Source organism: Myotis nattereri, assembly GCF_964212035.1.
Source record: "Myotis nattereri genome assembly, chromosome: 2".
NCBI classification, from domain to species: Eukaryota; Metazoa; Chordata; class Mammalia; order Chiroptera; family Vespertilionidae; genus Myotis; species Myotis nattereri.
In genome coordinates this window covers 143,365,679-143,375,011 of record NC_138076.1, presented here as the reverse complement: position 1 = coordinate 143,375,011, position 9,333 = coordinate 143,365,679, and positions in this window count along the sequence as shown.

The following is a 9,333-nucleotide window of genomic DNA, read 5'->3' as shown; positions in this document are numbered from 1 at the left end:
TTTATCTATATGTTTTCACACACCCCCATTAGTATTTTTAAAGTAGAATTTCAGGATTAGAAGGGAACTCACAAATACTAGTAACATCAGCCAGTGGCCAAGCCTCTCTCTCTAAAGAAACCTCAGCTACTACAGGGCCAGGATGGGGGAGAAAGAGATGGATGGAGTTGAAGAAGGTGGTGAGTGAGCCAGGGAGCCAGGGACAAAGGAATCCTTGTTTTGGAGAGATGGGTCCAAGTTTTCTCTTTGTGTGTGTGTGTGTGTGTGTGTGTGTGTGTGTGTTTGTGTGTGTGTGTGTATGTGCATGTGTACATTCAAGGGGTGTGATGACTAAACAGTATGTAACATCAAGACATTATCAACATTGCCCTAACCGGTTTGGCTCAGTGGATGGAGCGTCGGCCTGCAGACTGAAGGGTCCCAGGTTCAATTTCAGTCAAGGGCATGTACCTTGGTTGCGGGCACATCCCCAGTGGGAGGTGTGCAGGAGGCAGCTGATCGATGTTTCTAACTCTCTATCTCTCTCCCTTCCTCTCTGTAAAAAATCAATAAAATATATTTAAAAAAAGAAATTATCAACATTGACACTGATTACAGATGCTGGTGAATTAGCAGTGTAGAAAGGGAAAATAAAATATGGTTTAGCTGTGAAAAAGTAATACTAATTACAGTCATTTAATGAGCTCTTACCAGTTATGTTGAATTACCATGCAGCACAACCATAATCATGTGTATCATTAAATATGTGCCCAGTTAACTTTCATGTAAGTTGTCTTGATTAGTCACCACCTCTGCTCCACTTAGACAGTTGCTCAGGGACACGTTGCTTAAAGTCCCCGATACTTCAGGGGCTATCGAGAGGGACCTGATGCCCTGGAGTTCCAGAAAAGACTGCAGGTTGTACTGACAGTTTACTCTAGTTTGAGAAAACAGTCCTCTCAATCACATTGCAATGCAGGGGGAAGGATCTGCACGAAGGATTTGAGGTCTTTCCCCCTTTTCTTTTCTACCAGAAGGTCTTCAGAGAGCCCAGGGAGCTTACCTCCCACAGCTGAGGACACACACACACACACACACACACACACACACAGCAAGAGATAGTAATAGATACAAAGAGAAATAGAGAAGGACATGAACACCAAGAGACAGAAAGAGACAGATTCAGAGAGGCAGACAGAGGTGGAGAGAGAGGCAAGTAGACAGATGATATAAAAAGTGGGGTAAAGACAAAGACACAGAGTCAGTTCAGTAAGGAGAGTATATTCACCATATGATTCCACTTACATGTGGAATCTAATGAACAGAATAAATTGACGAACAGGCATGGATGCATGGAACAGGCTGACAGCTGTTGGAGGGGAGAGAGGGACTGGATGAAAGAAGGTGAAGGGATTAACCAAAGATCATATATGCATAACCCATCGACACAGACAACCGCGTGGTGATGGCCAGAGGAAGGGGGGGCGGGGCTTAGTGGAGGCGGGCAAAGGGTGGGAAAATGGGGACATCTGTAATAGGGTCAACAATAAAAAATAAAGTTAAAAACAAAAAGGAGAATATACTCAGAGAGGCCTTTACTGGTTGTTTTTCTTGGATACTTCAGGAGACAAACATATTTCCCACAAGCGGACTCAGCCAATTGTAGGGTCTCTCATTGTCTTAGATGATAAGGTTACAGGAAGAGGAGATAAAAAGAAGATAAAAAGAAAAGGGGAGGTAAGGAGAAGAGAGAGAGCTGGAGCAACAGAAGGAGAAATGGAGAAAGACACACAGAGGAATCAGGGAAAGAGAAGAGGGAAGTGAGGGGTCAGTGAGTCTGCTGGATGCTGGGCCAGTGCCCATCTAGTGAAAGGTTGTGGCGACAGAGAAGCATGGGACACATGCTCATGTTTTCTTTTTGTTGTGATAAAAGTTCCAAGTCCTCAATGATTATTTCTTGGCCACCTACCATGTCCCCTGAACCAGGCTAAGTGTTTTTACCTATACTGACTCATTTGTCCTCAAGATGACACTATCTGGCAGATACTATCATGATGCCCATATTATGGAAAAGGTATGCAACTGGACCAAAGTCATCCAGGTAGTAAGTGAGATTAAAATCCTGATATTTGGTTCCAGATCCTGTGTTCTAAACCATAACATACCACCAACAAAGCCAGGTATGTAATACATAATAGTTCAGGAATCCATGATTTAAAAGCACTCTTGCTAATTATAATTTATTTCAAATTAATCTAATATGCAAGTCAATCAACCTTCCCAGAGCATAACATTTTCATTTCCGCCAAGACTGTAACACCGGTCAGCTCGGTGAGAGAAGCAGGGCAGAGCTGTGGTGTGTGGCTGACAGAGGATAGAAGCCTCGAGGGGTTGGTGACCTTATGACTGCCATACAGGGAGATGAGCAGGTTCCAGTGCCCCTCCTCCGTGGGTCCCACTTGCTGCAGTGAGTCTGGGTTCTGCTGCTTTTCTGTTGAGAGACCTTAAAGGGACTGGAATTTGGTTCCTCGTTGACTCCAATTTCCCCGGTGGAAACTCATGAAAAATATATTCATCAGCTTTCTAATCTCTATATATAAAGAGCCAGGGTCCATAACGTCTGCAATGACCAAGGCTCCACTGACCACTGGAAGTCAGTGCTCGGTTGCCGTAGTGACCCAGCACTGACTGCAGCCGGTATGGTGCAGCGACCCAGCACTGACTGCCGAAAGGGCTGTGGATCAGGCCCAGAGAGAGGCCTGCAGAGAGAGAGAGGCAGGGTCTTATCTGCAGCCTCTGTGGCAGCTATTGATCAGCCGCCGCCTCTCTTTTTCTCTCCGGGCTTTGCCAGCAGCCATGCCTCTGTTTCTCTCTGGCCTCCGGGGAGGCTGCTGATCAGCCCCGCCTCTTTGATCAGGCCCAGAGATAGGCCTGGAGATGCTGACTGGCATAGAAACCGGCCAATCAGAACCTAATCTGGGTGAAGTGCGAGGAGCCTATGGCTGCCTAGGAGGCAGAGCTTTTGACCCTGATTGGCATAGAAACTGACCAATCAGAACCTAATCTGGGTGAACTACGAAGGCAGAACCTAAGGTAGGGGCTGAGGAGGGGTTTTAAGGACAATAGCTGTTTGGTGTTAGGTGTAAGAAAGTGGTTCAATTTTTTAATGACCTGTTTGGCAGTATAGTGCATATGGCTGGCTATCAGTCCAGATATAGGGATTATGTGTTTTTGTCTGCCAAGAGCATCTCCTCCTGCTGAAAAAGGTTCAGCTTCTTATGTCCATAGAAGCCTTGCCAACACAAGGACCCAGGGGATACTGGTGCAGTTGAAGCCCATGCTCCTTCCTATAGCTGCTGACTTTTGAACATATTGACAACCAACATAAAAAAAATGGGCAAGAAGGTGACAGTATTGGTCAGTGATTAAAAACATGAACTTTGAGGTCATCCAGCCTGGGTTTGAATCTGGCATCACTGTTCACTAGCTACATGTTCACAGCTTTAACCATTACTGCTATGTAGATAACCAATATTTATTGCATAAAAACACTATGCTAGAATTTTTAGGGAACTTGGTGACTGCAGTAGACTTAGCCAAAAAAGATAAGATGTGTCTACCTTCTAATCCCCAGAACCTGTAAATGTTACACACACACACACACACACACACACACACACACACACACACACACACTTATATGGCAAATGATGTGATTACATTATGGAGGTGTTTATCCAGAATTATCCATGTGGGCTCTGGATCTGATAACAAGTGTCCTTATAAGAATCAGGCTGAAGGCAGAGGGAGATTTGACAGAGAAGATGAGGAGGATGTGACCATGGAGGCAAAGACTGAAATAATGTGGCCATAAACCAGGGAACTCCTGGAGCCACCAGAAGCTGGAAGAGGCAGGAGACAGATTCTCTCCTATAGTGTTTGGAAGGAACATAGCTATACTGACACCTTAATTCCAGACTTCTGACCTCCAGGACTGTGAGAGAATAAATTTCTGTTGTTTTCAGCCAGCCAGGTGGTAATAATTTGTTACAGCAGCCACAGGAAACTGATACATGGCTAATTGGATGTGGGGAGTGGGTAACAGGGCAGGGCCTGGCAGAGTTGCCAGTTCCTGGTTTAGCCTTTCACCACTGGAAACAGAAGCACTGGTCTCAGGAAGAAGCTGGTGAATTCTGTTCTGCTGACTGCTGGAACAGACAGCCTTCCCTGGGCCTCTCCCCCACACCTTGCTGAGTGTGTGAGGAATGCAAGGCTCGCTGCTCTTCACCTGGGTCGTTTCTCCAGCTTGTTTTGGCAGTGAGTCGCCTTGGGGGACTCCTCCTAGGACAAAAGGCAGGCTTGCTCACTGTTTGCAGCAAAACAGCAGGTTCCTCCAGCTCAGGGTCCCTCTCCTGCCACTCAGTCCACTGCATAAGAGGCATGTCATCAGGCCCTCCATTCTACCCTGTGGGACCTGGGGCGAGGAGACTGACGCCAACAGGCTGCGGCTCATGCTGCCTGCTGTGCTGTGAGCAGTGAGGTCCTTTGTCTCTGAACAAGAGTCTTGTTTCTTTCGCCTGCATCCTTACAACAGTAATAGGCCAACTCACTGGGTTGAAAGTGGGGTGAAATCAACCTCAACCAGACCCCGAGTTGAGGGTCTATGAGTCCTGGAAAAAACAAACAGGGAGTTGAGTAAATGAGTCTGCAGCTCACCAGAGACAGCTGGGCTAGAGATAAGAGATTTGGAAATCATCACCAGAGAAGTCATAGTCAAAGCTATGAATCTGAATCATGTCATCCAGGAAAAGTTTATGAAGTGGGAAGGGAAAGGAAGAGAGGGGGCGCTAAGGAAAGATACCTGAGGAACACTGACACGTATGGGGTAAGGAGAAGGGAACTCAAAAAGGAGATTAAAATGATGCAGGTGTTTTCCTACTTAGTCTCTGTATCTCAGTCATCTTTGATTCCTCTGCCTTCTTCTCCTGCATCTAATTGGTTGTTAATTCCAGCTAATCTTTGAATCACACTTTGTCCCACACCCATCTCTTCTTTCCATTCCTAGCTTCAACTCCACATCTGTTGCATAGATTCTTTGCAGTAACCTCCAATTCTTTGCAGTAATTGGTCTCTTTGCTTCGGTTATACCACAACAATCTATTCTACACAGTGCTGCCAAATTAGTTTCCTTAAAATATCACTTGGATTACCTCAGTCTCCCTGGTCAGAAGGAATCCACAGTTCCCTGGTATGTCCGGGAGTCCTATTTTATCTGAGTCCACTGACTCTGATTCTTATCATAGAACAAGAATTGGCATTAGATGCCCTGGACGATGGCTCAGTTGGTTGGAGTGTCATCCGATACACCAAAAGGTTTCAGGTTCAATTCCTGGTCAGGGCACATACCTAGGTTTTGGTTCAATCCCCTATAAGGACACATATGGAAGGCTACTGATCGATGCATTTCTCTCTCTCTCTCTCTCTCTCTCTCTCTCTCTCTTTCTCTCTCCTTTCTTCTCTCTCTAAAAATCAATAAAAATATATGCTCGGTGAGAATAAAGAAAGGATTGACATTAGAAGGAATAAAATTTAATTGTGAGAGAGAAATAGCAAAAGAATAAGGGTGGGGGGAAATGAAAAGGACACAGTAGGCTGTGAGGAGGAGTTGTCGTTGTCCACTATTGGATGAGTCTCACTCAGGTCTAAGTAAGCCATGATCTGCATGGCAAATCCAGCTTTCCACCTGTTATTGTAAATAAAGTTTTATTGGAACACAGCCACTTCCAGCATTTGCAGTTTGTCTCTGACTGCTTTTGTGCTACAACAGCAGAGTTGAGTAGTTGTGGCAGAGACTATCTACCCCATGGAAATTTAAAATATTTACTATCTGGCCCTTTACAGAAAAAATGTGCCAACCCCTGGTCTAGTTACAGCTGCAATATGTGAGATATTAGAGCTCCAGGAATGTAGAAAAGGATGTTTTAAGAAGTGATGCTCAGAATTACCAATTGGATGGCTCCCTGCCGACAGCCTTTGAAAGGTTCCAGTAAAAATTTGAATTACTTTTAACGCTGGACAGTTTCTTTGACTATGCGTTCTCAGAGTTGGAGCCACAGCACATCCCAATAAATCCCCTTTGTGTATTAATCCTTTGGCATCTTTGTTTACACCATTAATCTCCCTTCTTAAATTTCTCTTCACATTTCCATGTCTACTTTATTCCTTTAAATTCCTTCCCCGAAATTCTAGCTCAGTTTCTGTCTCCTTTGCTTTCCCTGTCCTTGACTGAACATAGTAAATTTACCTTGCGTGCCAATAGCTGCATTTAATCAGAGCTTCCTCATTCAGACCTTGTAGGCTGCTATGTGCTTTTGGTTCATCTTTTCATGGTGTGGACCAACTCCCCATAGATCACGAGCTTATTGAAGCCAAGGAAGTGTCTTCTATATCTTCTTGTCACTTCCACAGCTTCTGGCAAAGGGACTTAAATAAAACTGTGTTTGATAAATTTGCTTATAGTGAAATCATCAGAAATACTAGAAAACAGATTTTCTAACTCCCAAGCCCTACAGAAATGTATGCCCAAACATTTTCACACAGTCTGGGTCAGTTTTTGTTTTTGTTTTTGTTTTTTTAAAATATTTTTATTGATTTCAGAGCATAAGGAGGGAGAGAGAGATAGAAACATCAACGATGACAGAGAATCATGGATCGGCTGCCTCCTGCCGATCTCCTACTGGGGATCGAGCCTGCAACCCAGGCACGTGCCCTGACGTGGAATTGAATCGTGATCTCCTGGTTCATAGGTCGATGCTCAACCACTGAACCAAGCTGGCCGGGCTGGGTCAGTTTTTAAGCTACTGGATTACTGTGCAAAATTCCAAACCTTACAACAAGAAAGTGAGGGTGATCGGCTCTGATTACCTTGTTGATGGGGAGGCTTGGTTGGTGCCCCTTAACTCCTTACCCTCCCTGAGAGCTGCTTCCTGAAGCCCCTGCTGGGAGAGGCAGTCTCCTCAGGGAGGAGGGCAGTTCTGCAGCCCTGTGTGCAGCAGCCTTCCATTGGCGCAATCCGTGACCCGGTGAAAGCCGGGGCTAACGTCCCCGTTTTCTGTTTTAGGAGACATGCCTCCAGGAGTTGTTTCATATATTTCATTTTTAGTTAAAAAAATACTTTTTAATGAAATATAACATTCACCTATAAAAGTATACATATCATAAATGTACAGCACAATGATTATCACACACTGAACACACCCGTGTAACCAGCTCCCAGATCAAGAAACAGAACATTATCCATACCAGTCAGTGGCTCTCCAGCCCCCCTGCAGGGGTCGGCTCTACTGATGTGTCGCAGCGTTGACTCGCTTTGCCAGGGGTTGTCCCTTATAGAAACGCACTCATACAAGATGCACATTTGTACAAGGCTTCTTTTGTTTGTGAGATTCACCCACGGTGTGGAGAACAGTTGTGGGCTGTTTCCCATTGCTTTGTAATAGATAAATAAAATGTGGTAAATGTATACAATGCAATCCTATCCATTTTTTTTCATTGACAGCATCTTATATTGGAAATCTCAAGAGCTCAGCTGTTGGAAGGGAAGTCCAGTGCTGCAACGAACATGCTGCTATTCCCGAATCTTTAATTTCACTAAAGCTTAATGGCATCAGTGTCTGGCCTAAGGATAAGATTACAGGCATCCTATCAGCTTCTGAGCCAGGAAAACCTGTTCTACTTCGTGTCTGTTATTGTGTTTGTATCAAATAATAGTCTCTTAAATTCCATTGTTAAGCATCATTGTTGATTTTGGAACTGTATTCATACAGCAACATCTTTTCAGAATAAAAATAGAGCAACCAAAAAGGTCAGCATGTACATTAAAGTAACTTGATTTATCATCTCTGAAAACTCCCTCCCTTCATGCTTTACATAGTTGTAAACGTCTTACTTTTAATGACAAAAACTGTACTATATTTAGTTTACTTTGATGTGTTTATTCCTCCCACCAAAACACACACAGACACACACACAGCTCAGTCTCACTGGCCGTAGGGTTTTAGCTACAGCACCACTAGGCCGGTTAAACTTCATCGAGACAGTCTTCTGCTGATTAACATTCTTTGGAAAAAATCCAAAACCCATATTAGAGGAAAATTCACAATGTTATAGTACCCCTCCATAAAAGTGCCTTCATAAAAGTGTATATTTTAAAACTCAGGCTTCTTAAGGTGTAATTTATGTATAGAAAAATTCACCCTCTTTACAGTTCTATGATTTCCAACAAACATACACTCTCGTAGCCACTACCACAATCACCATAGACAACACCCCTCATCCCCTAGTTTCTCACGTCCCTTTGTAGTCAACTCCCGGCAGCCTATCTCATAAAAGTATACGAAATGTTCCCTCTCCTTTGTCAGACAGAGCAGAGCAGAGGCTACTTCCTCGCTACCTCTTCAGCCTTTGGCGGCTGCGCTGCCCCTGCCCCAGCCACACCCGCCGCCCTGTGCCCTATCCTCTCCCCACTTACACACACACAGCTCACCCTGTTGTCCCTTTTACCCAGAACCCTCTTCTCTTCCTCCTGCACCGAGTCAACTCCTACTCATCTTTGAGATCTCAGTTCAACATCATTTCCTCACATGCGAAGCAGTGGTTTGACATGGTTAATGTATTATTTGATTAGTGTCAATCTTCCCATTACACTGGGAGCTTCATGAGGGCAGGGACTCTGCTGGATTTTCTCACGATCATATTCCTATCATGCAGCTCAGTAGTAGGTGCTCAATGAAGACTAAGTCGATGAATATTTACTTTGAAGCCAGCACAGTTCTAAATGTTTAATTTTGATTCTTTTCAAGGGTGCAATAAAATAAATACTATTATTCCTGCTTTACAATTGCGATCATCTTAAACCATAATTTCTTTTTTTTTTGCTATTCCTCCCTTCAGAGGGTAAAGCCTATACCCCTCCCACCGAGTGGGAGAGGACGCAGTGACTCACTTCTAATGACGAGAATACAGCAGAAGGGACAGGATCAGAAAAGCCCTTGGGCCTCCGCCTTGCGCTGTCACTGGCTGGGAAGCCAGCTGCCCTGCGGTGCAGGCGCCTCGGCAGCCCTATGGAGAGGCTCATGTGGCGGAGGCAGTGAGGCCTCCTGCCGACAGCCCTGTGAGTGAGCGAAGTGCGTCCTTTCAGCCCGTCGTCTCCTGACCAACGCCTGGCCTCTGACAGAGCCTGGGCCAGAAGCACCCAGCTCGCCCACTCCAGACTCCTGACTCACAGAAACCGTGTGAGAGAATAAATGTTTGTTACTTCAAGCTACTAAGTTAGGATAATTTGTTATGCAACTA